The 23064-nt window shown below is 41.5% G+C and overlaps 1 protein-coding gene across 3 annotated transcripts in view; it reads right to left on the bottom strand.

The window, feature by feature from the left end:
- Positions 1–21888, bottom strand: part of dennd4c (DENN/MADD domain containing 4C) — a 71727-nt gene extending 49839 nt beyond the window's left edge. For all 3 annotated transcript variants that reach the window (XM_061912541.1, XM_061912542.1, XM_061912543.1), the window contains exon 1: positions 21606–21888. The gene's annotated coding sequence lies outside the window, so the exon portion shown is untranslated. The remainder of the gene's footprint in view (positions 1–21605) is intronic.
- Positions 21889–23064: the final 1176 nt, after the last annotated feature.

Here is a 23064-nt window from a genome sequence, read left to right as displayed (position 1 = left end):
AAGGGCGTGGGGGGATTTTATGGACAGGATAGAGGCTCTTCCATTGGTTCCGCTTTTATTCACGTTTATTTGCCGGATAGAATTTAAAAAAAAAAAAAATTAAACATCGTTCTTTCATAATGATTGTAAACCGATGGGCAAAATTCCAAAAAAGTGCAGTTCCCATGTAAGATACAAACTGTAGATGCTACATGTCCTTACATGCCCCACATGTATTTGAATAGCTCGGTGCACCATATCTAGTCTGACTGCACTGACAAAATAAAGATTTCAAAAAAGAACGTCACACAGGCATAATGTACTTAAGGCACTCATTTATTTATTCATACAATTATTATGCTTTGACGTAAAACACTGGTCAAAATTGTCCAAAGATATAATGTATCAATACACTTGAATATTTTTAGATTTAATTTAACACTTTAATGAATTTTGTCAAAACAAAAGCCCACAATAAGGTGGTAAAATAAATGTAAAACCTAAGAAACGGAATTAAAAACAATAAAAACGTTCAAAATAATTTTTGGGGTTTTAAATTGCTATTGTTATTGACCCTTTGTGGATCATTAAAGGGGAACATTAGCACCAGACCCATGTATGCGTCGATATACACCTTGATGTTGCAGAAAAAAGACCATATGTTTTTAACAGATTTCTGAACTCTAAAAGGGTGAATTTGGCGATTGAAACGCCTTTCAATTGTTCGCTGTCGGAGCAATGACCTTTCACCCCTGACGTCACAACAGGAAGCATTCCGCCATTTTCTCAAACACATTACACACACCAAGTCAAATCAGCTCTGTTATTTTCCGTTTTTTCGATAGCTTTCCGTACCTTGGAGACATCATGCCTCGTCGGTGTGTTGTCAGAGGGTGTAAAAACCCAAACAGAGACGGATTCAAGTTGACTTACGTGGAGTGTGCTAATCAGACATATCAATGGTCACGGCATGCTAATCGATGCTAACATGCTATTTAGAATAGCTGTATGTACATATTGCATCATTATGCCTCATTTGTAGCTATATTTGTATCCAGCCTTTCCCCTCCACCCACATTTAAATGCCAAACAAACACATACCAATCGATGGATTCAAGTTGCACCAGTGGTCAAAAGATGCGAAAGTGTCTCGTTTGTTCTGCACACTTTACCGACGATAGCGATGCTACGACAGAGATGGCACAGAGATGTGTGGATATCCTGCGACACTCAAAGCAGATGCATTTCCAACGATAAAGTCAACGAAATCACAAAGGTGAGTTTTGTTGATGTTATGGACTTATGTGCTAATCAGACATATTTGGTCACGGCATGACTGCAAGCTAATCGATGCTAAAATGCTATTCAGGCTAGCTGTATGTACATATTGCACCATTATGCCTTATTTGTAGCTATATTTGCATTCAGCCTTTCCCTCCACCCACATTTAATGCCAAACAAACACATACCAATCGATGGATTCAAGTTGCACCAGTGGTCAAAAGATGCTATCGTTGGTTAGAAGGCGATCGCCGAATTCGTCCTCGTTGCCGCTGTCTGTCGTGATATGGCTCAATAGCTTCAGTTTCTTCTTCAATTTCGTTTTCGCTATCTGCCTCCACACTCTAACCATCCGTTTCAATACATGCGTAATCTGTTGAATCGCTTAAGCAGCTGAAATCCGAGTCTGAATCCGAGCTAATGTCGGTGTATCTTTCTGTTCTATCCACCATGTTTGTTTGTATTGGCATCACGCAGTGACATCACAGGAAAATGGACGGGTGGATATAGCGATGGTGAAAATCAGGCACTTTGAAGACGTTTTTCGGGATATTGCATGATGGGTAAAATTTAAAAAAAACTTTGAAAAATAAAATAAGCCATTGGAACTGATTTTTATTGGTTTTAACCCTTCTAGAATTGTGATAATGTTCCCTTTTAAAGTTTGTCTAAGTCTAAGTCTAAATGTATTGTTATTACGATTATTATTTTACCTCTTGTGGTATATTCATTATGTGCGTTTTTTTTTTTTACTATATTTAAAGTTAAATTTTGGTGGTAAAATAAACACTCGTGTTGTAAAATTCATGAATAATTGTGTTATTAAACATGATTACAAAATCAATCAAAACAGTTTTGATTATTATTGTGGAGAGGGTCATGGTCCACGCGTTCCCTGCGGGCGGGGTGTGTGCCATGAACCGGCAGACAGGTGAGTAGATATCTCAGCTGGAACGAGTTATCTAATCACCTGTTCCCTTCATCAGCATCGGAAACCATGAGGGGGGGGCTGGCTGGAGGACGAGAGTGAGCCTGCCAGAGAGAGAGCTGAAAAGCCACGAGATTTTGCATGAAGAGAGTGATGAGCTGAAAAGCCAATAGACTTTGCACATTCATTGTTACATTAAAACAAATTGTAAACGGCTGCGCAAGGGTGTGGTGCGTTCCTTGGGTCACTACGAGGACCCGAACCAGAGACGTTCCACAGTGGCGCCCAACAAAAAGGTAATAAAAAGAAGTAAAAAAACACAGAAAGATGTCAGCACCAACCCCTCTGGAGGCACCGGGGCTGGTGCTGGCCGAAGTGTCAGCAGCAAGCCAGCAGCAAGCCAGCAACAGTCCCAACTACTGAAGACACTGATGGACAGAGCAGAGGCAGCGGGAGGGGTGTCCACCATGAAGCGCATGGTGGAGGGGGAGGATCCCCAGACATTCCTTGACGTCTTTGAGGCGACAGCGACATCGGGCAGATGGCCGGAGGAGGAATGGGGCGCAAAACTGCTGCCGCTCCTGGTGGGGAAGGCGCAGCGGGCGGCAAAGAATCTCCCGGCGACCGCCCGCATGCAGTATGTCAACCTACGCCACGCCATACTAGACCTGGTGGGCAGCATCCCCGAGGACGACCGCCGGAGGTTCCGAGCAATGAAGCTGGAACCAGAAGGCCGGCCTTTTGTCTTCGCATAGCAGTTGAGGGACGCAGCGACCCGGTGGCTCCAGCCCAACGGGCAGGATCCGAAGACGCTGGAAGCCATCATATTGGAGCAGTTTGTCGACGCCATCCCGACCAGGACCTCCGCATGGGTGCGATATAACAGCCCTCGAACGTCGAAACAGCAGTGAGACTGGCGGAGGAACACCTGGCTGTCCAGCGAGAGGCAACGCCAAAGACGGCTGTGGGACCCACCTCAGCACCCCGCCGTCGACTCGCCCCGCGATGGGGGATATGGTGGAAAGGACCAAGTCACCCGGACGCAACAAACAGGTTCCCCATGCGGGCACACAAGAAAATACACAAACACACCACAAAGGGGGGGACACAGGGTTATAACCACCATGTGCATTGTACTTTGCAGGGTGCCGACGCTGCGGAGAGGGGGCTTCCCTCGCAGATGGCACCTCAACTACCAGGGCCAGTGTGATGGATGTGCGGACAGCCCGGACCCGTGCGCCGGGAGTGCTCCATGATGGAGGTGGGGAAGGTGATGAGGGTTTTTGGACCTCCAGCACCCGCCCCCGATCTGGGGGGGGGCGGGTGCCTGGTAAAGGTCCAAGGGGGTACATACCGGGCGATGGTGGATTTGGGCTGCAAACAGTCCATGATCCACCAAAACCTGGTTCGACCCGGGGTTTTGAGGCAGGCAGGTGAAAATTAGGTGTATTCATGGGGATGTGCAGGAATACCCTATTGTGCCAGTGGAAATTGCATATGACAAACAAAAGCATAGGGTTAAAGTTGCCGTAAGCGCGCAACTTACGCACCCTGTAATTCTAGGGACGAATTGGCCGGGATTCAATCATTTGTTGACACAATGTATGGGGGTGCGTTCACGGACAGTAGGCGAGGGGAGTATCCGCGCTGTCCTCAGCAGCGACGCGGCTTCATCCGGGACTGGCAAGCAGGAACCGGTGGGGGCTTCGCGGGAGGCCCCCACCGGCCCCTCAGTGCCCCCCTACAGAGGACTTTTCCCTTGAGCAGTCCCGTAATGAAACCTTGTGCGAGGCCTGGGACCAGGTGGATTATATTGACGGTCAGCCGGTGCGCCCGGGGAAGGCACAGGTATTCCACCATTTTTCAATTATTAGGGATAGATTATATCGAGTGGGGCGTGACACGCAAACCAGGGAGGAACACACCCAGTTGTTGGTGCCAAAACGCCACCGGGAAATGGTTTTCCAGGCGGCGCATGTTAATCCAATGTGTGAACATTTAGGGTATGATAAGACACTTAATCAGGTCATGGTTCGATTCTATTGGCCAGGCCTCAGGGCGGACATAAGCCGTTGGTGCGCTGTCTGCCCGGAATGCCAGCTGGAGGTCCCGTTCGAGAAAATTGGGATGGACCTCATCAAACCATTTCACCCGAGCACACGGGGATACCGCTTTGTGTTAGTCCTGGTGGATTACGCGACGCGGTATCCCGAAGAAGTGCCCTTGCGCTCTATCTCTGCCAAGGGTGTTGCGCAAGCGCTATTTCAGGTCATCTCCCGAGTTGGAATCCCGAAAGATATTCTGACTAACCAGGGCACGTCCTTTATGTCGCGCACCATAAAAGAACTGTACGGGTTATTGGGAATCAAAGCAATCCCGGGAATCAGAGGTCCCGCGCTCTGGCCCACCCCCTCAGTTTTCCTGTGACGACCAGCTCACATTGGCACAGCGAGCGGAGGTAGCTGAATTACAGCGGCGCTACTATGATGTGTTTTCTCCTGGCGACCCGGCCGCACGAATCTCATCCGACATCATATTGAGACTAGCCCGGGGGTTAAGGTGCAGTCTCGGCCATATTGGCTTCCAGAACACAAGCGCAAAGTAGTGCGGGAGGAATTAAAAGCCATGCTGGAGATGGGGGTGATAGAAGAATCTCACAGCGCAAAGTAGTGCGGGAGGAATTAAAACCCATGCTTGAGATGGGGGTGATAGAAAAATCTCACAGCGCGTGGTGCAGTCCCATTGTTCTGGTGGGGAAGAAGGATGGAAGTGTGCGGTTCTGTGTGGATTACCGCAGGATGAATGAACATTCACGTTTTGACGCATACCCAATGCCCCGGGTTGACGAGCTCCTGGATCGGCTGGGCACTGCTAATTTTTTCACGACACTGGATTTAACCAAAGGCTACTGGCAGATTCCCTTGTCACCGGAGTCCTGAGAAAAAAAACGGCATTCTCCACTCCGGTTGGTTTGTACCAATTTGTGACACTTCCGTTCGGCTTGTTCGGTACGCCCGCCACGTTCCAGCGTCTCATGGACCGCGTACTGCGGCCCCATGCTGTATACATGGCTGCCTACCTGGATGATGTCATCATCCAGAGTAGCAACTGGAAACAACACATGCGGCGGGTGGGGTCGGTGCTCGAGTCCCTGAGGCGGGCACGGCTCACTGCCAACCCGGCAAACTGCGCGGTTGGCCGGAGGGAGGTACAGTGTCTGGGGTACCACTTGGGAGGGGGACAGGTACGGCCACAGGTAGACAAAACAGCGGCAATCGCGGCCTGTCCACCCCCCATGACAAAAAAAGAGGTGAGGCAGTTTTTGGGACTGGCGGGATATTACAGCCGGTTCATTCCTCGGTTTGCGGACTTGACCGGCCCATTGACTGACCTCAACCGAAAGGGTGCTCCAGAACTGGTCCAGTGGACGGAGCAGTGCCAGCGGGGATTTGAGAAGGTAAAAACAGCACTCTGCGAGGTTAGTGCACATGCCTGATTTTGACATCGCTTTTTGTCTGCAGGTGGACGCGTCAGGCCAGGCACTGGGGACGGTGCTGTCCCAGCGGGTGGAGGGCGCCGACCGTCCCGTGCTGTATCTCAGCTGGAAACTCTCGGACCGGGAGGCGAGATACAGCACGGTGGAGAGGGAGTGCCTTGCCATCCGGTGGGTGGTCGGGGCGCTTCGCTACTACCTGTTGGGGTGCACATTCAGTCTCTACTCGGACCACAAACCGCTCCAGTGGCTGCACCGCATGAGGGACACCAACGCACGGATCACCCAGTGCTACCTTGCATTGCAACCCTACAACTTCCGGGTGGTCCACCGGCCGGGTACGCAGATGGCCGTAGCAGACTTTCTCTCTCGCCCTCTGGGCGGTGGAGGCATGTGGAGAGGGGCGTCCTCAACGCGCTCCCTGCGGGCGGGGTGTGTGCAGGGGCCGGCAATGAAGCAGCAGAAAGGTGAGTAGATATCTCAGCTGGAACGAGTTATCTAATCACCTGTTCCCTTTATCAGCAGCGTCGGAAACCATGAGAGGGGGGCTGGCTGGAGGACGAGTGTGAGCCTGCCAGAGAGAGAGCTGAAAAGCCACGAGACTTTGCATGAGGAGAGTGATGAGCTGAAAAGCCAAGAGACTTTGCACATTCATTGTTACATTAAAACAAATTGTAAACGGCTGCGCAAGGGTGTGGTGCTTTCCTGGGGTCACAACGAGGAACCGAACCAGAGACGTTCCACAATTATTTAGCTCTACTAAATAGACTTTTACCACGTTGAAGCTGGTTTGCTGCTCTTATTATGAAGGATGCTTTCTGGTAATGTGTAGTGTCACTGTAAAATGGCAGCTCTGTTTGATAGTGCAAACATTTCCAGGGTTGCTGCAGGTTTCAACATGTCCAATTTAAGACTTTTTAAGACCATCTTGAAAATAATATAAGACCATTTCACATCCAAACAGACTAAAAACACAACCCCGAAGTAAAATCAGAGGTCCAGAATGAATTTAAAGTATATATATTCATAAACTGGTCTTTTACATTGGAAAACAAAATAAGTTAAACTAAGTAAATACACCAGGAGCTTTTCTAGTGTAAACTAAAAAATATTAGCAAACATCGTAACAGACAATTTTCAGTTTTGCCATAGAAGTGTTTTATGTCAAAAGATGCAGTGTGCTTCATATAAAGTGTTTTCATGCAACATCAACATCAGCAATAGTAGAGGAAAGCACAATAATATATTATCTGTGAAAGGGACAGTTAGCATCTCCACTAAAGCTAAATGGTTAACTTTGGGGGGGGGTCTTATTCAGATAAAACAAACCGAACAAAAACAAAACAGAAGTAATCGTCATGAGCCCACTAGCTGCAGAAGCTAGCTCTCCAGGCAGCTAAAGAGATTCAATAAGTCCACGGTGACGTCTTGGTGAAATTACTGAGGAATTTGTGAAACTGACACAATACAAAAAGAATGCCGTTGTAGGTTAATAATACTAACACAGCGCGTTAACATGAAACAATACAAAAAGAATGCCGTTGTAGGATAAAAATACTAACACAGCGTGTTAACATATCAGCTAATGCTAATGACGCTGGAGTCATTACATTCCGATGGCATGTACAAATTGGCATGAAAACACCCCTACAGACATCACACATGGTCGGTTTACTAAGTGTAAACGGTTTAAGTTATATTGTTGAGTCTACAAACGTTACTTGGAGTAATGAACAAAGATTCCATACGAGTAGTTATGCTATGGACAGCTAAAAGACTGAACGGAAAACAGGTTGAAAAAAAATGCACTGCCAGGAAATGGAAGGGCACTGCATCACCTGCAGTGAGCAAAATCGTCCAAAAGGTAGCACCACAGCACAAACAATGAAACACGCTCTGTGTTTTTGCTTGGGGTTTTTTTTTTTTTATAAAATGTTTTTATCATGGTCACTAGCGAACAAAAATTCATAAATTAGCCGCGTAGTCTGATAAACCACAGGGTTCCAAGTGTAGGAAAAAAGTACCGGTTTATAATTACAAAATTTACGGTAAATGATTGCATAATCTAATTTGTGGCACCCTCAGACAAGAATATGTTGATTGATAGTCTAAAAGTAACATTCCTCATTTTCCAAGTTGTATGCATTTTTTTTGTATACAATATAAAAATTGCAAATTGGATTGCAATTTCTAAGAAAAAAATTGCAATTACAGAACGTTTTTTCTCAAAATTGTGCAGCCCGAGTTGGGACAAACAGGCAATATGTGAACGACCCTAAAGATAGTCCATGACGAGTCAACTATCGAAATAGAGGATAGTTGCACTCCAAACTGGATGTGAATTCTCCCTGCCCACTGGGTGTGAGTTTTCCTTGCCCTTTTGTGGGTTCTTCCGAGGATGTTGTAGTCGTAATGATTTGTGCAGTCCTTTGAGACATTTGTGATTTGGGGCTATATAAATAAACATTGATTGATTGATTGATTGAAAGTGAATGAAGTGCGCAATAGCACTTATTAGGGCCATAAGCAGTTAAGCTACAGACACACAAAACGTATGTTTCCACTAGGGATGTAATGATAAACCGTATAATGATAAAACACTGTAAAAACTCCCCACGGTTACAGATTTAAATTAAAATGATCGCAAAACCGTGATTGAAAACAGTTTGATAAACTCACAAACAGGTGACACTGGTCATTTACTGGAGAAGCAAACAAGCTCACGCTATCTAGCTTAAAAGCTAACATGAATACAAGAGACATTAACCCAATCTAAACATGTATAATTACTCTCTGAACTACCAAGAGATTTAATTTTGTGCTTACAGGGTGATCGAGCTATACTAGAAAGAATATCCATCAAGCGTCCATCTTCTACCCTGTATGAGTTGTGGAATATGAGTAAGTGAATTTGTGTGACGTACATAAACCAGACGTGACGCGTCCAAAATCAGTTTTTTCTTTATTATGAAAGAAAACACTAAAACTTACACAAATTTAAACAGAAGAAGATAAATATTTAAACACTCAAATAAAAATAATATCACTTTTAAGTATCCAGAACACTCCATAGTTCCCAGGAGGGCTTACTAAAAGCCCCTTTAAACTGTCTAAATTCTAAAATCAAAACACGATTTTGGACAATATACTTTTGCACTATTGTGGGAACTTGGCGATTTAAACTTACTTTAAAAAGAGTATAATATTATTGAACCTTTAATATATTTTACATATGTGCTATCAATATTTGAGTGGATTCACCACTGAGTGATTGAGGTTTGAACCTGCAAACATAACAGACAACCATTCCTGTAAGCGCAGCCTCAGACGTTCCAGACGTCACCGAAAATTACTGCCAGGAAGAAGCCGGTCTTAACTTGCTTTGTGGCACAGAAGGAAACTTTGCTGTTGGCTGCTGTATTTAAAGCATGGTTTGGTACATTTACCTAAATTTGGCAACATGTCCAAGTCCACCCAGACAGAGATAAACAATAGGTACCGGTAATTGAATGTGTCCCTAACACACACAAACACATTAACTATGATGTAATTCCTTTAAGACAAAAGCAGCCAGTGTGTATATGTGTAAACCTCTCACAACAGCTGAGCGTGACATTCACCACTGTCATCCACTGATCCTAACAGGGAACACATCACATAGATGGAGCACATCACTAAGCACTAAGTGCCCCCTATTATTGAAGGTTTTTTTGTAAATCATTAAAAAAAAGAATAAAAAAAGATTGTTGTAAAAAAAAAAAAAAAAAATGCATTCTGCTGTATTTTGACCTAAAGAGGTTAAAAAGTTACAATGAGTCATACTCATAGTTGGACCACACAACATAGTGGGGCAGCATTGCTGCCTGTCATTGACATGGAGCTATGGGCTGGACAACAGGGTGCCAATGAGGTGGGGAAATCTTTATTTCTTTTACCTTCTTTTCCCGACTGTTAATGATTGGTGGGGTTTTTGTGAAAGTCAAAATCAAATTAAAGCCAGTCACTTTGACCTGAAGCTAAGCGGCGACGGCCACACGTGTTTGCCATAAAGTTGAATGCAGCACAGGTGTTGGTTGTTCACGGCCGATTGGTGCTAAGCCAGTGGTGTTATTGTGGCAGCAGCAACTGTGTTTGCCTGAGCATGCCATGTCATTTGCTTGTATTCTGTGTTAAGACACAAAATAAACTAAGAGTTAACAAGTTAAATTAAAAAAAGTTATGCAAATTATTTTACAGTTCCTTCATAGCTGAGCGAGCTTCAAACAGGACTTTCGATACAGCTGATGGCCACATGGAGGGTTGAAGTAAACAGAATGGGCAGAAATGCTACAAGACAAGACCAAGCCGTGCAAGGCATTCCTTCCACTGTGCAGAGGAGAAAGTAAACACATTGCCTTGCTAACTAGCTTTAGCCTTGCCCTGGGCCAATCCTAGCTAAGACACAGACGCTCAAGTCCAAGGGTTAAAAGTAAGAACATGAAAAGATGCAGATAGAACTCCTGATCTTCCACTGTGGTTTTACTGTATTTAATGTAAAAGAAAATAGTACAACATGAATTTTAAGCATTAGGGCATTTTAAACAGCCCAGGGGGAAAAACAAAATTAGGATAATTAGGACTTTTTTTTCTAATTTTACGACTGTCAAAAAGTTAAGATATTTTCTTTCAAAATAGCACAACTTTAGTTTCACAAAATGATTACTTTTTTTCATATAATATTTTACCTATGTTTTGGAAATTTCTGACTTTTTCAAAATATTAATTGAGACTTTTTCAAAAGATTAAAATTTTCAGCCTCAAAGAATTATGACTTTTTCCTCAGAAAAAAAAAACTACTTTTTTCATCATATTACTATTTTCATTCAATTATTGTCATAAAACCGACACTTAATTACAATATTGCATGAATAGAATAGAATAGAATAGAATAGAAAGTACTTTATTTATCCCTGGGGGGAATTCAGCACCACACTTGGCTCACAATAGACAATAAAGACTTTAAATAAATAAATAAATGGGTTGTACTTGTATAGCGCTTTTCTACCTTCAAGGTACTCAAAGCGCTTTGACACTTCTTCCACATTTACCCATTCACACACACATTCACACACTGATGGAGGGAGCTGCCATGCAAGGCGCCAACCAGCACCCATCAGGAGCAAGGGTGAAGTGTCTTGCTCAGGACACAACGGACGTGACGAGGTTGGTACTAGGTGGGATTTGAACCAGCGACCCTCGGGTTGCGCACGGCCACTCTTCCACTGCGCCACGCCGTCTATACAGCATTATTCATATGTGAATAATATAAATATATTATACTGTACATGTATTATACAATTAAGTGCATTAAAGAAGGAACATATGCATTATACAGTTACCATGAATTGACTAACGTGGACCCCGACTTACACAAGTTGAAAAACTTATTCGGGTGTTACCACTTAGTGGTCAATTGTACGGAATATGTACTGAACTTTGCAATCTACTAATAAAAGTATCAATCAATCAATCAATCAATCAATCAGTCTGGTGGCTGTCGGTATAAAGGACCTCCTGTGTCGTACCGTGTTGCATTTTGGGATGCTGAGCCTTCCACTGAACTTGCTCATTCTCTCCGCCAGGTCCGAGTGTAGTGGGTGGGAGGTGGTGTCCATAATGGCTAGGAGCTTTGCTAGACTTCTCCTCTCTGACATCACCGCCAGAGAGTCTAGCTCCACTCCCACCACGTTACTGGCCTTCTTTACCAGCTTGTCCAGCCTGTTTGCGTCCCTCGCTCTCAGTCCGCTGCCCCAGCAGGCCACGGCGTACAAGAAGGCACCCGCCACCACCGACTCAAAGAACATCTTCATCATCTTTGTACAGACGTTGAAGGATCCCAGCCTCCTGAGGAAGTAGAGGCGGCTCTGTCCCTTCTTGTAGAGGGCCTCAGCGTGTTGTACTCCAAGGTATTTATAATCCTCAACCATGTCCACATTGACCTCTCTGATGGAAACAGGGGTCACCGGAGTACTCCTCCTCCTCCTCCTCCTCCTCTTCCTCCCCAGGTTCACAACCAGCTCCTTGGTCTTCGTCACATTGAGCTGGAGGTTGTTCTTTCCACACCATGTGACAAAGTCCTTCACCAGTGCCCTGTATTCCTCATCACCATCCTCAAGACACCCCACTATCACAGAGTCATCAGAAAACATCTGAAGGTGGCATCATGTAACTGTACTAAATTGTATTAATTAAATTTCTAACTCTAAAATTACTTCTAAAAAATCTTCATGGAGCCGGTTATCTAAAACAGCTGTTTTACAGCAGATCTGTCATGTTCAACTCGTTAAAGTAAAAAATAACCTTCTGGTGTCAATTTATCTCTATTAGCCATGTGACATTAAACATGACAAAAATGGTGATTTCATTTAAAATTGTGATACATATAGACAACTGAAATTTAAAAAAAAATAACTATTGTGATTGGATTATTTTCCCCATATTGCCCAGCTAACTGCTTCTACTGTAATGCCCTCAAATATGTTAATATTTAAAAAAATACTATATTGAACCAGCTGAGTGCACTGATATGTGAAAAGTGGTTCATAAGTCAGCTGACTCTGTGGTCCATATACAAAATCTTTGGCAGGTGCAGCATTGGTCATCTTTTTCCCTACTTCTATTTCTTCTAGGTCACCTGACAATTGAGGTTTTTTGGAGATGATAAACCATGACCACAAAGACATGCTTTTGCTTGCACATGAGTGCTGATGCAACCCTACAGCAGTTACGGGAGATCCACTCTCTGCCCCATTTCTGCTGCCATTCCAGATCGTGACACACCTCATGCACAAGAGGAAGTGACACCGGGTAAACGAGCCGCTACTTTGATTGAGTGTTTGACTATATTGGTTTGTTTATGAAGTCAATAAACCCAGGCTAGATGTCTACACAACCCAAAGAGTTCCAGCAAAAAAACTATTTGAGGAATACAGTTCAAACCACAAGCACTTACATGGGTATATGTATACAAACTTGGCGAATCTTGTAAGCTAGCATTTAGTCGCTCTGAACAGTGCAAGTATTAGTAAAACTCACTTGACAGGAACAAAAAGCTGACAGGTAAAAGTAACTTCGCAATTTTTTTGTTCATAACGTTGGTTTGTAGCTCGGTTGTTTAACAGATCGTCTTTACTTTAGGTTTACTATGGAATGATTAATACGAGAAAAAAAACACATTTTGGCTATATATTACCCGTATAAGGTGTACATGTATTGTGCATTATTTTCTGTGAAAACATCTGTACATAAAGTCTATTGGAAATGGCATTCCACTACTTGCAACATGTATTACAGAGGTGACAATTATTAAATATTGTGTTATCATTTATTGGGCTTTTAGGCAGCAATGGTACATTTACAAAGAGAATATTAAATATAAATTCAGTTATTGTTTCCTATGACACGAAAATTTAATCCAGAGTTCTATCTTTAAGGACAGACACACTAGCAGTACGGTCCGCATCACCAATAGGTGCACCACTGTCATGTGCGCTCTATTGGAGCAGTCTTGCGGAAACAATGTTCACGCATTTTACTTGAATCATTGAAGCGACGAAATACAAATCAAAGCTTTTTTTTAATCACATTAAATTGTTGCAGCTCTACTAATTAGTGTGACCATTTTTGGATGATTGTGACTCTTTGGCACACATTTCAATGTAGGTGTGATTTTATGATAGAAAGATTGCGCAGCATGTTTTTGTTGATGTGATTTTAATTTTTCTTGCAGATTTGGGTTTGTGCTTACGCAATTTTTCGCTGGAATCCATGCACAGGTTTATAAATAAGGCCGCAAGAATCTCGGGCTTAGACAGGTTGGCTACCAGTGCTGTAACGTATACAGTAGGGATGTAATAATGTAGAAATTTAATACCACTGTTATTGTGACCAAAATTATCATGGTTGTCATTATTATCGCCGTATTGTTGAATGTGCTCAGAAACTACTTATACACACTAAAATCTTTTTATTTTAATTTAATTTAAACTAAAAATAATAGCCACACAAAATACTTTCTTTGTAGAGGAAACATGAAATATTATTCAGGCTTTAAAAGAGCCATATCATTTTTATTTGTGTGTTTAAATATGTTTATTTTATTTCGTTTTGATTTGTAAAAGGTATTCAATGTTTTTTTAAAGGCTCACTGAAATGAGATTTTCTGATTTAAACGGGGATAGCAGGTCCATTCTATGTTTAATACTTGATCATTTTGCGATATTGTCATATTTTTGCTGAAAGGATTTAGTAGAGAACATCGACGATAAAGTTCGCAACATTTGGTCGCTAATAAAAAGCCTTGCCTGTACCGGAAGTAGCAGACGATGTGCACATGACGTCACGGGTTGTGGAGCTCCTCACATCCTCACATTGTTTACAATCATGGCCACCAGCAGCGAGAGCGATTCGGACCGAGAAAGCGACAATTTCCCCATTAATTTGAGCGAGGATGAATGATTCGTGGAAGAGGAGAGTGATACTGAAGGACTAGAAAAAAAAAGAAAGACTAGAGGGCAGTGGGAGCGATTTAGATGTTATTAGACACATTTACTAGGATATTCTGGAAAATCCCTTATCTGCTTATTGTGTTAGCAGTGTTTTAGTGAGATTATATAGTCGTACCTGAAAGTCGGAGGGGTGTGGCGACCGCCAGTGTCTCTGAGGGAAGCCACGTTTCTCGACGAGGCGAAGTGAAGGCAGCCAGTCGGGCCAGGCTGAGCTTTTTTTTCCCCTCCTCCACGGTGGAAGCATCCCACATTCGGGGGCGGCCGGTCGGAGGAGGCAAGAGAGTCCGAAGCTGCCTCTTTGAGAGGTGCACGAGGAACGACGCAAGCTCCGCTCATGTCTACGGTAAGAGCCGACTTATTACCACAATTTTCTCACTGAAACCGGCCGGTTGACATGTGGTAGATACCAAGTTCGCTTGACCGCTCTGTTCCATAGTAAAGCTTCACCTTCGGGAATGTAAACAAGGAAACACCGGCTGTGTTTGTGTTGCTATAGGCAGGCGCAATACACCGCTTCCCACCTACATCTTTCTTCTTTGACATCTCCATTATTAATTGAACAAATTGCAAAAGATTCAGCAACACAGATGTCCAGAATACTGTGTAATTATGCGATTAAAGCAGACGACTTATAGCTGGGATCGGGTTGGAACAAAGTGTCCGCTACAATCCGTGACGTCACGCGCACGCGTCATCATACGCGCCATCATACCGTGACGTTTTCAACAGGATACTTCGCGCGAAATTTAAAATTGTAATTTAGAAAGGCCGTATTGGCATGTGTTGCAATGTTAAGATTTCATCAGTGATATATAAACTATCAGACTGCGTGGACGGTAGTAGTGAGTTTCAGTAGGCCTTTAATAAATGCAAACTGGATTCGATCGATGGATCAAAGTGAAGATCGAGGATGACTTTGTGGCTTGTGCAGCCCTTTGAGACACTTGTGATTTAGGGCTATATAAGTAACCATTGATTGATTGACTTCGCTTCACTCCCGGTTTATGTGACATCACGTGAGTTCACTTCCTGTTAAAGACACCTCTGTCTGTTTTAACTTGACACTGTCGAGTATAGGTTGATCACTTTGTGCTAAAACAGCACAACCTTTATATTCAATGTGAATATCTTAGTTGTTTAGGCAGTAATTTGTTCCTGCAAGTTTATATTTAGATACGTTTCTTAATGGGGAAAAGCTGTTAATGTTAATTGTTTTCATGTTAGCAATTTAGCTAGCAAGCAGAGGTGGGTAGTAATGCAAAACATTTACTCTGTTACGCTCATTTACTTAAGTAACTTTTGGGATAAATTGTACTAGTCAGTGCAGTTTTAATTCAACAAACTTCACTTTTACTTAAGTGTTTTTGTGAAGAGGAAATGCTACTTTTAGGCAGGTATATTGAGTTTTGTTCAGGTTGGTAGTTAGCAATGTTATTTATAGCATAGTTATAATCTATTGATTACCACTTGCAAAGACGTATTAAGTTGGGTTGTCAGCGGGCACTGTCACATGACTCTGTTTTACCAATCCAGCAAAAGCAGTAGTAGGGATTGACGCAATTACAACAATCAAACAAAGCCTTCATGGCAAAGAAGAACAAGCCGCTAATGGGAGGGACCTATACTGTTTATCCAAACAACCACAAAATACATATATATAGTTGAAATAAATAGGTCAATATGTATTAAGTATATTGGCAAGAAAAACACTTGTTTAAATAGAGTCTGAATGTTCTCAAACACACTTTAACTTACAAGACATGACGCCAGCACAACACGACAAGTGGACAGAAACCTAACAGACGTAACAAACTTTATATACACCGTTGAATTAATGCAGCGTAAAAATAATGTGTTAGTAGACAACAACAATAAATAATAGATCACAAGACTTAAAGATCGCATTGATCTTATTCATTCAAATCATCCACATCGTTATTCATACTTTACTTAGTTATGTAGGAATTAAACGTCCAAGTACAACAATTTATAGGTTATTGACATGCAAACCAAAAATTTTAAATAATCACCACACTGTTTGTATTCACATTAGAGAGTCAAACAATTCACCAAAATAGCAATATTTTAGTATGTCTCTGATTATCATAACCACAACTTAAGTAAGACCTCAACCGACTGTCATGGAATAGATATGGTAACGATAAAAAAGGTTATAGAAGACATTTCAGAACCTCTTACATATAAACCATAACGTATCATCTCTAACCGGCAAATTCCCTGACAAAATGAAAATGGCAAAAGTTGTACCAATTCATAAGAATAGAAACATACCCCAGTTCACTAACTACAGACCAGTTTCATTACTTCCACAATTCTCCAAAATCATGGAAAAACTATTCAATAGCCGATTAGGTAAATTTATCGACAAAAGTGGGACGTTCGTGGAGAACCAATTTGGATTCAGAGCAAATATCTCAACATCAATAGCATTAATCAAAATAACAGAGAAAATTACCAATGCAATGAAAGGTAAAGAATGTGCGGCCGCAGTATTCATGGCTTTAACAAAAGCATTTGACACAATTAATCATGATATTTTAATACAAAAACTAGAACTATATGGCAACAGAGGTTTGGTATTGAACTAGGTAAGAAGCTATTTAACCAACAGGAAGCAATATGTGAAGATGGGTAAAAATATGTCAACACAGTTGGATATATCTTGTGGTGTACCCCAGGGATCAATACTGGGACTAAGACCGTTTAATCTATATAAAAACGACATTTGTAATGTTACAAAGGACTTGAAGTTAGTTTTATTTGCAGACAACACCACTGCTTTCTATTCAGGAGAGACCACACAGAAGATAATACAAACAATAACGGAAGAAATTAACAAATTCAAAAAATGGTTTGATAAAAACAGACTATCTTTGAATCTCAGTAAAATTTAAATATTGCTATTTGGTATCAGTAAACAAAGAGCATCATACACAAATACAAATAGACGGAGTAGATATTGAAAGGGTAAAAGAAACCAGATTTTTGGGAGTATTAATAGATGATAAAATGAACTGGAAATTTCACATACAAAACATATAACAAGGTGGCAAAAAACATTTCAATAATTAATAAAGCAAAATAGGTCCTGGGCCAAAAATCACTTTATATTCTCTACTGCTCGCTAGTGTTACCATATCTGAGTTATTGTGCAGAAATATGAGGAAACTACAAATGTGCGCTACATTCGTTAACTGTGTTAAAAAAAAGATCAATTAGAATAATACATAATGTTGGATGTAGAGAACATACAAACCCCTTATTTATTGAGTCAAAAATATTAAAGTTCGATGATTTGGTAAAATTGCAAACAGCTAAAATAATGTACAAAGCAAATTATAACCTGCTACCAAAGAATGTACAACAATTCTTCTCAACTAAAGAGGAGAAATATAACCTTAAGAGGAAAATTTAATTTAAAACATTTGTATGCACGTACAACACTTAAAACCTTTAGCATATCAGTATGTGGAATTAAATTATGGAATGGGTTGAATAAAGAAGTTAATCATTGTACTGCTATGATCCAGTTTAAGAGGGTGTTCAAATTACTAGTGCTTACAATGTACAAAGAAGAATCATGAGAAACTCTTTCAACCTTATTGAAAATAAGATATTCTTCATCTCAGTATGTTAATAATGACTGAATTAATTAATTAAATATTACAAAACTGTTGTATTACTCACTTCTCTGTGAGCGCTTTGAGTATAAAACAATAGAAAAGCGCGATATAAATCTAACCCATTATTATTATTATTATTATTATTATAGATCCGAGGCTTAACAGTTACTAGCGCTACCTTATGAGCATGTAGCATTCTGTTCTTCTACTGTATTTACTTTCCCAAATAGCTAAACAACCATAAATGACCACAATTGCCTTTTGGTGTATACAAGCACACATGGCCAGCAGCCACATTAGAGATAGACCATTGAAACTAGAACCTTTACATGTAATAGTGAAAATAGAAAAAACTGAATTATTGGACAAATGGATGGAAACTTACTAACTTTAAAAATTAAAATTATGTCAGACAAGGCAGCACAACTGTTCAATGTTTACTTACAAACTATGAACAATTTTATTCATAACATGCGCTGTCATTTGTGTCAGTAGAAATGTTCACATTTCGGCCAACAGGAATTCTACTACCAACTACAGAAAACACAGATAATGTTTATGTTTTATACGCACACGTACACACACACACAATTGTAGTAGTATAAAAGCCATTAAAAAAACTACTAAATAAATCAGATTACTTAAAAGTTACTCAATACTTGAGTAGTTTTTTCAAAGAATACTTACTTACTACTCTTAGTCAAGTGATTATTCAGACGACGACGCTTTACTTTTACTTGAGTCATACTACTCTAAAGTAATGGTACTCTTACTTGAGTAAAATTGTTGGCTACTCTACCCACCTGACTAACACATGCAGATATATTCATATATCAGCTACTCCTTTTCAGACATATGAAAATGTGATGTGATGTACCATATTTTAACTGTTCGAAATGAACGAATGCCACAACCTTATAGGAAGCAATTTTCGTATTAAAATCGACATCTTTGATCTCAAATTTTATGTCAACAAAAACAGTGGACCATGTTTTCCAAATTGACTTAAGCAGGAACTTTTTAATAATATTAGCATCATCCACTGTGAATCGAAACACAAATTGATCACCATAGACAAATTATAGACCACAGGTGTCCTGACCTTTAGAGGGCCGTGTGTAATAGTGAATATATATGAATAAAAATGTATAATAGACTCGTTACACAATTTGCATAGGAAACTCCTTCATTAGTGTTTTTTTATTTTTTATTTCTACGAACAGATTGATGGACAACTTGCTTTGCTTGTTGCAGGATCCGATAATAAAAACATGAACAACGTATCGATTGGATGCAGAACATTTTTCTGTCAAAATGTAAAAAAAATAATACATGCATTGTGTCAGTGCTTTATCACATTGCAGCAGTGGTGTGCTGTCAGGGCCAGCAAGGCCTTCTCTGCTGGCCTAACATAACAAGAAATCCTGATCATAGTTAAAGATAAAAGTATTTTTTTATTTTTCGTTCCCTAAATATCTAAAAGTATTCATATTCTCTTCATGTCATATTATGCTCCTTCCAACACTGTTGTTTTTAGGTTATAGAGTTTTTATCCAATCAGAATTAAGCTAGCGTATTTTGCCATGCAGTACGAAATCTGCCGGAATCCTTCAGAATCAACGAAGCGGGCGTCGTATCAAACATCTGACAAACAGTTGCAATAGCCAATCAGATCACGAGTTGTTGGCCTTCCAGATGGCCTAAGGCAGATATATATTGTGATGTTATGAGCTAGGTGACATTAGAACTCCATTACCCAGGAAGCCACATTAGTTAAGAGCATGCGCAGTAGCCCCGTTTAGGTTGTTGAACGTAGACATGCCGGCAACCGGATGTTTTTGATGAGCGCGCTGTGGAGTAAACTTTAGGAACACGGTCAATACGCCTCATCTGCATCTTTTATCATTCGACAAGACAACACATATATTTGCAAGACCATTTTCAAGACGGTTATTTAAATAGAAACTACATCTTGAGAGACCATGTGGGCCAACCCCCGAAGCCAGCTCAGCTGTCCCGGCGATTAAATGTGAGTTCAGATATTTTATTTATTTTTTTTTTCAAATATAAAATGTTCCTTGCAATCTTTATTTTGACAGGACCACATAAGATATGATTTAATTGCTGATGCGAGTTTATTGATTTTTAAATGCGCCAGAAAATAACCCGTTTTGTACAATGCTCAGTGGTGCGTATCCATCTATCCGTCTAAATGTGTTTCTGTATAGTTTTTCAACAGCAATGGTCATGTGGTGACATAAATGATGGTATTTTGAGAGGTAATTATTGAAGTCGGACGTCACTGAAGTCCTAGGTGGGAAACGTATGGCCCGCCACTGCACTGCAGTGCACCTAAATGAATGCGGTAAATCACATAAACTTACGTGGGGGGCCACTAAAATGAAGTGGGATATCACATAAAATAATGCGGCCACTAAAATGAAGTGGGAAATCACATAAAATAATGCGGCAGGCTACTTCAAATCATGTGACAGACTAGATGTGGCCCGCGGGCCTTGAGTTTGACACCTGTGTTATTGACAGAAGCGGGACCGATTTAGGTTCTACTGTACTGTAGATTTGGCCTATGAGTGTAGATAGGGTCCAGCACCCCTGAAAGGGACACGTGGTAGAAATGGATGGATAGGTGTTGTATTAAATCAGTGTTTTTCAACCTTTTTTGAGCAATGGCACATTTTTTGTCATTGAAAAAATGCAGAGGCACACCACCAGCAGAAAAATGTAAAAATGAAACTCAGCAGCCGATATCCTTCTTTGTATGGACATTTTTGATTGTCATGTACGGATGTACTTTGTGGACGTCGTCTGCTCCGCATGCTGTACGTCTTTGCTGTCGTCCAGTTTTCTGTTTTTGTTTACTTTGTAGCCAGTTCAGTTTTGAATAGCCTTCCCTAAGCTTCAACGCCTTTTCTTAACAGCACTCACCTTTTGTTTATTTTTGGTTTAAGCTACAGATGCCTCTTTTACCTTCACGCTGCCTCCCGCTACGGTCTGCATATTGTGATCGCGACAAACCATGTTCACGACATCGACAACGCAATTATCTACCTGCTGATAAGGAAGAGAATACCTCAGTTACTCTGTCGAGCTCTAGACACCACCGACACTCAACAATGGCACATTATTTACGGATTATAATTACTGGTTTGCAGAAAAAAATGTCTAACCCAAATAGGTGAAATTTATTAAAATACTTATTTAATAATTAAATATGCAAAATGTAGCACAAACGCAACACACCCCCAAAATTGTAACGTAATCATCAACTCAATAACTGCTAATAGCATAAAAACACGTTTACACCTTTATATCCACACTTACCTCCCACATAATCACTTGTAATTGTACTTGCAGGACTGACAACACCTGCAAATATAGCCACAATCCGATTACCAAGCGTCAAGGTGGGCCGTAGAGAAAGGAAGGTAAAGGTATCATGGCGCGGAGTTTTCGGACTTTTACAATATATTATTTATTGTTTCCAGCTCTTGCTGCATCAGCGGGTATAAAAATGGAGTAAAGGACTTTGTAAGGAAATGCACAACATTGCTGATAGAGGGACAACAAATGAAACGTCCAATTGTGCGCATTGTTACCGTATTTTGGAAAAGAAGTCGAAGTAGCCTTACGCGTTTAAAAATGGTGCTGAGCTCACAAAGTTGTTAAATGTCTATATTGTTAACATTTTGGAACAGAAAAAAGTGAGTACTTACCGGCTGTTTACACCGCGGTGAGGGACAACGTTGACATGTAAGCAACTTGCAGTGTTTAGCCCGCCTTGCTAACTTGTGTTGGCGCACACGAGTAAAACAACTGTAAAACTTCACTGACTTTTAGTTTAGTTCGCCATATTGTTTTTAACCGTGTCTCTCGCTAAAGGCCGGCGCCATGTTTCGTCATGTTTGTTGGTTGGCGTGCTTTCTTCCTCTCAAGTTGAGCAAGTCAGGACGGAACCGCCCAGAGTCGACACAAACTAACAAGAAAGGACAGACCAGCGAACGAGTGTAATTACGGTAGGCCGTTTCCGGTTTGGTTTCAAAGTAAAGCGCGTTAAACGGAAATTGGGTTTTTCCTTCATTTTAAACATCCATCAATTTACTACCGCTTATTCCCTTTGGTGTCGCGGGGGGCGCTGGTGCCTATCTCAGCTACAATCGGGTGGAAGGCGGTGTACACCCTGGACAAGTGCCCACCTCATCGCAGGGCCAACACAGATAGACAGACAACATTCACACTCACATTCACACACTAGGGCCAATTTATTGTTGCCAATCAACCTATCCCCAGGGTGCATGCCTTTGGAAGTGGGAGGAAGCCGGAGTACCCGGAGGGAACCCACGCAGTCACGGGGAGGACATGCAAACTCCACACAGAAATATCCCGAGGCCGGGATTGAACTGACTACTCAGGACCTTCGAATTGTGAGGCAGACGCACTAACCCCTCTGCCACCGTGAAGCCCTTCATTTTAAACAATATATTCCAATATTAGTGTTGACATATTTGTTCAACACAATATCCTGAAACATTACATATTTTCTTCTAAATCTATGCAAGGGGTGTTCAAGGTCTGTCTGGTGGCGATTTATAGCCCAATATATTCCAAAAATGACCATGGCCTAAATCAAAACATTAGGCTACCAAGGGTTAGGTACTCGCTGAATAAGAAAAACGATTAAAGTTAAAGTTAAAGTACCAATGATTGTCACACACATACTAAATGTGGCAAAATTATTCTCTGCATTTGACCCATCACGCTTGATCACCCCCTGGGAGGTGAGGGGAACAGTGGGCAGCAGCGGTGCCGCGCCCGGGAATCATTTTTGGTGATTTAACCCCCAATTCCAACCCTTTTATGCTGAGTGCCAAGCAGGGAGGTAACAGGTCCCATTGTTATAGTCTTTGGTATGACTCGGCCGGGGTTTGAACTCACGACCTACCAATCTCAGGGCGGAAACTCTAACCACAAGGCCACTGAGTAGGTTACCATTGAATGTTGTTACAGTATGTCACTTGTATTACCAACGCTGTATGTTTACTTGCTTAAGGCTACAAGATAACCTGCAATGTTAATTTAAACTTCATATCAAAAGTGGCCCCTGCAGCCATCAGCTTTACTGCAGACAGCCCTTGTAGATATTATATGGACTACAATACTTTTGGGGACCATGAC

Source organism: Nerophis ophidion, linkage group LG10 (genome assembly GCF_033978795.1).
Source record: "Nerophis ophidion isolate RoL-2023_Sa linkage group LG10, RoL_Noph_v1.0, whole genome shotgun sequence".
Classification (NCBI taxonomy): Eukaryota; Metazoa; Chordata; class Actinopteri; order Syngnathiformes; family Syngnathidae; genus Nerophis; species Nerophis ophidion.
The sequence above is the reverse complement of the archived record's forward strand: the minus strand, read 5'-3'. Positions and strand labels throughout refer to the sequence as shown.